At 50.0% G+C, this 8,106-nt stretch overlaps 1 non-coding gene across 1 annotated transcript; it reads left to right on the top strand.

Annotated features, from left to right (window-relative positions):
* The first annotated feature begins 7,661 nt into the window (after positions 1 to 7,661).
* Positions 7,662 to 7,735, top strand: Trnag-ucc (transfer RNA glycine (anticodon UCC)). The gene has a single exon. It is a non-coding gene; the product is annotated as a tRNA-Gly (tRNA).
* Positions 7,736 to 8,106: the final 371 nt, after the last annotated feature.

Here is an 8,106-nt window from a genome sequence, read left to right as displayed (position 1 = left end):
ACACGTGTGGGCCTCAGCCTCCTGCGGGCGTGCACATGTGTGGGCCTCAGCCTCCTGCGGGCGTGCACACGTGTGGGCCTTAGCCTCCTGCGGGCGTGCACACGTGTGGGCCTTAGCCTCCTGCAGGCGCCTGCACACGTGTGGGCCTCAGCCTCCTGCGGGCGTGCACACCTGTGGGCACCTGCGTGCCGCGCACGGCGCTCACACAGCCCCGCCTGCCACTTTGCTGGCCCGGCGGGACCAGAGCCCGGCATCCAGAGGCAGGGCGCCCGCGCTCTGCACACCCTGCTCTGCCGCCTAGGGGTGATGGCAGAGGGTCTGGGCGGTGAACCCCTCTTCACAGCCAGGGTCTGCACTGAGAGAAGCAGTAGGCGGACTCACAGGGACCTTCCTGAGGTTGGCTGGCAGTTCTCCGCAGTGCTGTGGCCCCGCTGGGCTCCTCAGGCCATGACCCGGGTAAAGACTCTGTAAAGAGGAACCTGCGTGGTAAAAATAAGAGCCTATTTCTTTGCCTGTCATTTCAATTCCCAGAGGCATGAAGACTCCATGAGCAGCCACACAATTCCCAGAGTCCTCCCCTCCACAGGTACCCCTCCTTGCCAACACCGTAAGATGCAACTGAAATTTTGCCACTTACAAGGCATATTCTCTAGCATTACAGGGACGATCAGCTCTATTCTTTGCATACAGTAGGCATCCCTTATCCTTGAGGGATACAGTCTCAGATTCACAACTGATGCCTAAAACCACAGAGCTCTATATATACAGAGAGAACTTCCACTTTTTCACATAGAGGAAGCACTTTCTGACTTCTCTTTGGCATAGCTGAGTGGCTAGTGTGACTATTCTTGCGCTTTGGAACCAATATTCAGTCAAATAGGGCAACCTGAACACAACTACTACACTATCATGACAGTCAATCAGGTAACTGAGGTGGCTACTAAATGACTAACGGGTGGGTAGCATATACAGCGTGGACATGCTGGACAAAGGAATGAGTCACAGCCCAGGCAAAAGGGAGCAGAACAGCATGAGATTACATCGTGCAACTCAGGATGTCGTGCAATTTAAGATTTATGAATTGTTCATTTCTGGAATTTTCTATTTAATATTTTGAACTGCAGTGGACCAGGGTGAAAAGTAAAATCTCAGATAAGGATGCCTAATGTGTGTTTTTATTTATAACAATCGGACACCCACAGATATTTTTCAAAATGGACTTGAGAATATTTACCAGATGCATAAATGCCCACGTGTCAGGTCTCTGAGAGCTGGTGCTCGTTCCCGGCACCAAGCCCGTTACCTGGACCGCAAAGTGCACTCAACCTACCCATATTTGTTGCATGAGTGAGTGAATCAAAGGATAGAAATTGGGGTGAAACTAAAATGTGGATGCATAGCCAGGCATAAATTTAGAACCCTAACAGAATTCCCACACAATTGCTTCTGATAGGCAGAACATTTGGAGTTGTTTCCTAAGGGACAAAGCAAAGCAGGAAATGTCCTTCCTCAAGAGATTCAGTGTTCCTAAGATTGTGCCCTTCAGCCCTCCAACAGAAGCACCAGTAAAATCAGAGAGGTTTCTCCTGAGCCCTCACCAAGATGGCGCCATGAAGAGGTGAGTGTCAAGCCCCTGCAGGTCTGTTCTCTTGGTGTCACCAGTTTCCTGAGAGACCTCCACTCTCCACTCTGAGTGATGGAAGTCTGGTCGCTGGAGCAAGAAGAGCCAAGTGGGGGAGGGACAGAGTGCATCACTTTTCAGTGCAGAAATTTCCTATCTTCCTCCCTCAACCGTGTGGAGAGTGGAGAATCCAGAGCCCAGCTAAGTTTCTCTGGGATGAACCTGACTCCTTTTGCTGGGGTGATGGAGGGAAAATCAGTTGTCCATTGCAGCGGGGGAGAAAGGGGTACGGGGGTTTGTCCGGCCTTTATGCATTTGCTCATGACTGCTTTTCCAAATTAATCCTTCCGTTAGTCCCATCTACCCCCTCATTTTCAGTGATACCTGGTGCTTCTGATGGTTCAGCCTTTCTGGGGGTCCAGAACCACACGTAACCTGCTCCCAGACTCCTCTCTCACACTCTCACACCCCTATCTGCACCCCGACTCTTGGCTTCAGGTTCTGCTTTCCCTGATCTGCTAGGTCGGTTACCACTTGTTCATTTGCTTTTCCAAATTCCATTCCAAATTTCATTTTCTTTATCCTTATAGGTCCATGCCTTTTGAAAATCCATTCACCACATTTGAGCTGGTTTGGGGGAAGGGAAGGTGATAAATGCACACATTTCCATCAGCTCTATTGAGTCTTGTGTTTCAATGGCCTTCCTATAATCAATGTGTTCATGTGTTTCAATGGCCTTGCTATAATCAATGTGTTCATGGATTTCCTACTGCCAGTGTGGCAGAGGCAACGCCGTGGGTCCACCATCCTGTTTCTCTTAGGCATTCAGGAGACTGTTTCCCAGATTCCCCTGTAGTTGGGTTGTGATCATGTAGCTAGATTCTCATGAATTCTGCTAACGTAATCCCCAAGTCTCTCTCAGATTTCAGGATGAAGGAAAAAATTCAGAGATAGCTGAGAGGACAGGAGTGAGCATTCTGGAACGCCAAGTCCCTTTAGGAGGCGATCTTCCTGACCCCATTGCACTGTGAGCTGAACAGAGTCAAGATTTACCGTGTTTAACCCCTGGGAGTTAAGAGTTTGTTATTGCATCACGAACTGGAATATCCTGACTAATAAACTGCTTTATTTCAGCTGAAGTCACAAATTTATTCCCAAACAGAGTTGCATAGTGCCACCACAGCCATAGAGTCACCATACAGTCAGCAAGTATTGCTCTCAGGTGGCCCTGGCTGGATCCGGAGGGGCACTTTGGACTATCTAGAGGAACTACCAGTCTGTAAATGCTCCCCAGAGTCCTGCATGGGAATTACTTTTAGAAATCAAAGTGTTTATGTGTTGGCCAGCTAAATCTTTGGGGTTACATTCCTTACCAAGAATTTGTAATACAGATGCTACATTCTGTTTCCATTAAGTATTGAAACATATGCTTTGAAAATGAGCCAGATGAGAAATGGAATTAACAATCTCTTATGAAAATGAAGTTGCTAACCATTTCTCTCCTTGAATAGAAGGACAGCTTTGAGGCCTCTAGAAAACAGTCCACTAAGTGTGTCCATCAAGTAGGACCAAGGTGTCCCATAAAAAATGGTTCCAGAATCCCTCCAAGACTGGCACGAGAGGCCCCACGAGGGACGGTCACACTGGACATCTGTGATTCTCTGCTCATCAGTGATCCCCTCTTCCTCTGGTAAGAATTCCCGGTTTCCCATTAGGGACCGCCTCCCCTCCTTCTCTTTCTATCAGCGTGTGTTAAATAGGCCTGACCTCCACTTCCCACAGGACAAGTGACCCAGGCCTGACCAATCAGCATGCCGATTCCCTAGGCCACAGCGATTGACACAAAAGAAGCACAAGAAATCCCAGTGGTTTGGGAGGCTGAGGCAGGAGGATGGAGAGTTCAAAGCCAGCCTCAGCAACTCAGTGAGACCCTGTATCTAAATAGAATACAAAAAAGTGTTGGGATGGGGCTCAGTTGTTAGGTGCACCTGGGTTCAACCCCTGATACCAAAAAAAAAAAAAAGGAAAAAAAAAAGACAATTTACAGTCTGTAAAAGAAGATATATAGGTGATTAATAAATATATGAAAAAGTACTCAACATCTCTAGTAATTAGAGAACTGCAAATTAAAACAACTCTAAAGATTTCATCTTACTCCAATTAGAATGACTACTATCAAGAACTCAAACAATAATAGATGTTGGCGTGGATGTGGGGAAAATGCACACTCATACATTGCTGGTGGAGTTGCAAATTGGTGCAGCCACTCTGGAAAGCAGTGTGGAGATTCCTCAGAAAACTTGGAGTGGACCCACCTTTTGACCCAGTTATCCCACTCCTCTGTTTATACCCAAAGGACTTAAAATTAGCATACTACAATGATGCACATCAATGTTTATAGTAGCTCAATTCACAATAGCTAAATTGTGGAGTCAACCTAGATGCCCTTCAACAGATGGATGGATAAAGAAACTGTGGTATATATACACAATGGAATATTATTTAGCCATAAAGAAGAAGAATAGTATGGCATTTGCAGATAAATGAATGGAATTGGAGAATATCATGCCAAGTGAAATAAGCCAATCCCAAAAAACCAAAGGCCAAATGTTTTCCCTGATAAGTGATTGATGATATATAATGGGGGTGGGGGGTAGGGGATGAGAGAAGAATGGAGGAACTTTATGTAGAGGAAAATGAGAGGGGGAGGGGGCGGGTCTATGAAAGATGGTGGACTGAGACAGCCATCAATACCCTATGTACATGTATGATTACACGAATGGTGTGAATCCACATCATGCACAGCCATAGAAATAAAAAGTTGTGCTCTATTTGTGTACAATGAATCAAAATGCAGTCTATAAACGTAAAAAAAAATTTTTTTAAAAGGTCAGGGATGGAGCCACCATATGACGCAACTGTCCCACTCCTTGGTATTTATCTAAAAGATCTAAAATCAGCGGACTACAGGGATACAGGAAAAAAGACGTGGAAGAGCTAAGTACTCAATGAAAACAAACCCTGAGGATTTGACTGAACTTTTGGGAGAGATGCATGTTTTCTCTGGGTGCTAAGCTGAGTGAACAGGAGCCTGCAGCTGCTGGAAATCCTGATGTCACCACCAAGCGGGGAGGTTCCTGGGCATGGAGCTCATCCCCAGCGAAGCAGAACCAGAGGTACAGAGAGATCTCAGCACCTCTTGGCTTCTCGGTACATTTCAGAGGCACCTTTGGATTCATCAACGAAAATGGAGAGCTGGAGAGGGAAGGGAGACACTGGGGGCGCCAGACTCCTCTTGGACCCCCAAGGTTTCCCTCACCTTTCCTCCAGCCAGTTCGGCAAATCGTGATCTCTTGATCCGAACATTCTGGCGTTTGGAGAGAACAGTCAGGAATGTATTATGAAGACAGGCCATTAAAAACATCCACCAGGAACCGAGAGAGAAGGCAAGGTCTCAGAAGCCCTCAAACCCTGAACTGCCTTTTCATTGCTACCCAAGATTCTTGTTCTCTCTCTCTCCCTCTCAATCATTTCCTTCTCCCCCTCCCCCTCCTCCCCTTCTCTTCCCCTCCTCCCCCTCCTCTTCCCCATCCTCCCCTTCTCTTCCCCCTCCTCCTCCTCCTCTTCCTCTTCCCCCTCCTCCTCCCTCTCTTCCTCACCCCGCTCCTCCTCCTCCTCCTTCTTCTTTTTTAAATCAGGAGTAGGGAAAACAACTGTCCCCTGCTATCATTCACATTGACTGAGTGCTCATTATGAATCAGGCCCTAATTCTCACAATGAGTTTATGAAGTAGTTATTTATATCCCCATTTTACAGATGAAGAGAAGACTCAGTAGTTAAGTAACTTTCCAAAGGTCTACAGCTTGTAAGTAGAATAGTTAGGATTCTTATAGCAGATTTATTGGGGTGTAATTCACCTACCATTTTAAGCATACAATCCAATGATTGACCATCAGTCAGTTCTAGAGCATTTCCTTCCCCTTCAGAGGCCACCCTGTGGACACTCTCCCTGTCCTCCTTCTCCAGCCCCAGGCAGCCACTCTCTGTGCCTGTGGATTTGCCTTTCCTGAACCTTTCATGTAAATGAATCATATAATATATGATCTTATGCATCTGGCTGCTTTCTCTTAGCACGGGTTTCTGTGTTTGTCTATGGGGTGGCACGTACTGGTAATTCATTCTTATTTGTGGTTGAACGCAGTCCACTGTACGGACATCCCATGTTTTATTCATCCATTCATCAGCTGGACACTTGGATTGTTTCCACTCTTTAGCTATTGTGAATAATGCTGCCACGAACCTCAGCACACGTGTCCTAATGGGGCGGACGCTTTCCTTTCTCTCGAGTATACCTCAGCAGTGGAGCTGCTGGATCATAGTTAGGATCTGACTACCTGACCCGAAGCCTACGTCCTCCTGCCTTACGTTACTGCCCTCCTCGACCTGAGCAAGGTTCCAGCCCTCAGCCAGGACACTCCCTACCACTCCTCCCTACCTAGGGACACATTATGGCTTCTACTGGGTGAAACATGGGTTATCGAGGGGGACAAACACCCTCCTCAAGGTCACAGGGGGAGAGCAGAGGGGCTGCGGTGGGGGCGGGGTCTGCGGCCCCAGCTCCCTGCGTCAGCCACTGTGCTCCGGGGTGTTTCAGCGCAGGCTCCATTGTCCTCTGGCCACGCCTGGCCTGTGCTGGTCGTCAGGAGTGAGGACTGGGTCCTCTCGCCACCTCACTTCCTCCCTGCCTTCCAAATGGAACGACACTTTGAGGCTGGCTAAAAACTTTGGCAGGTGGGAGGGGGAAACAGAGGACTGACAGACACCTGCTGCCAAGGGCTGTCAACACAGCTACCCTTCCTGGGGTCAGATTCGGGACCAGCGCTGCTGCTTTCCCCAGTGGTGGCCGGCTCTCAATGGGGCCTTTGACAAGCTGCCTGGCGTGCGTCAGCATGGTGTCCGCCTGCAGGGAGGACCTGGGGTGTAAGCTTGGGCAGGGAACAGCTTGGGTGATGGACAGGTCGGGAGGGAGCCAGCGAAGAGGACCCTAAGCTTCTGCAGGAGAAGGTCTGCCTCTGCTGGCCCTCGCGGCGGGACCCTGCCCCGCCTGCCACAGGGTACGGCAGGTGCCTGGCAAATGCTCGAGGGGAAAGTGGCGAAGAATAACCATCAGGTGGCTAGCTCAGCCACCCTGGCGTGCCGGCCTCAGGGAGGGTGTTTCTGCAGAGCACAGAGGCCCCGGTGGAAGGATCGGCTCCTTCTGCCGCCACAACCCGGGGTGGAAAGCAAGACCTCGGCCTGGGGCAGCCCTGACATCCAGGGCCGTGGCTGTTCCACCACTCTGTCTGCACAGAGATGGGCCAGGTGGCTTGAGGACCCAAGGGCTCCCTCACCCATCGCCCTCTGCACCTCGTGTTCCTCCCGAACAGCTCAGCTGCAGCACCTGGGCAGGAGCAGCCACCGATGTGGGGAGGAGGCGCCACGTCCCTCCCGTGAATCACATGCACACGGCTGCTCTGAGCCTCCCATGGGAACCCGATGCCCCCTCCACCGGTGGTCAAGAGGGGACCGTGTGGACCTAGCGCTCGCCCCGCCTCTGCCTCCAAAGCTGACCCTCTCTCCCCGAGGGAAGCCACAGTGCTCCCTCGCCCGTCCTCATCCTTGCCACCTGGCCGCAGGCTCACACCACGAGGGCCCACCACACACACTGCTCCAAACTCTGTCCTGTGGCTTCGCTCGCCCGGGGTTCTTTCTTTCTGGAGCTCCACTCCTTCCCCATGGCCAGTGTCAGGGGCCCGGGCAGCTTCCAGCCTGCAACCCCTAGATGCTGAGGCCGTAAAGCCACGCGTCCGCCCTCTCCAAGAGCACCCTCCAGCGTGCATCCTGCCACCACCATCGCTCTCCCATCTCTTCCGAGCGCTCACTCTGCTATACTCACAGTCACTATGTGAGGAGTAAATCTTGAGGTCAGCAGGCAGCTCTCTCAGAACTCCAATGCCTTCTCTTGAGGTGATTTTGCATTTAAAACATCAGCCACGTGGGCTGGGGATATAGCTCAGTTGGTAGAGTGCTTGCCTTCCAAGCACAAGGCCCTGGGTTCAATCCCCAGCACCGCAAAAATAAAAATAAATAAATAAATCAGCCACGACAGTGAATGAGTTCTTCTGCCCCCTCAGAGTGGAAAGCAAGGCTGGGGCCTGTGCCCTGCTCTGTCGGAGAGTCTTTGTCCTCCATCCACTTGAGAGGGGACTTGGCTTAAAGGGCTCCTGCATTTTCGAGGCTCAATTTACAAAGCGATGAGCTCTCCTGGCAAGAAGGTAGACCATCTCCCATTCCTCAAACTAATCTTAAGGGCCAGCCTGGGCAACAGAACCTGTCTCAAAACAAAACGAAATAAGAAGCTGATCTGAGTAGTGGATTCATCACTTTGTCAACTCTCCAGCATATCATCCCTTCTCGTTCCATCTCAATGTGGGAAATCCCACTGG

Source organism: Sciurus carolinensis, chromosome 2, assembly GCF_902686445.1.
Source record: "Sciurus carolinensis chromosome 2, mSciCar1.2, whole genome shotgun sequence".
In the NCBI taxonomy this organism is placed as follows: domain Eukaryota; kingdom Metazoa; phylum Chordata; class Mammalia; order Rodentia; family Sciuridae; genus Sciurus; species Sciurus carolinensis.
This window is presented reverse-complemented; position numbering and strand designations above follow the sequence as displayed.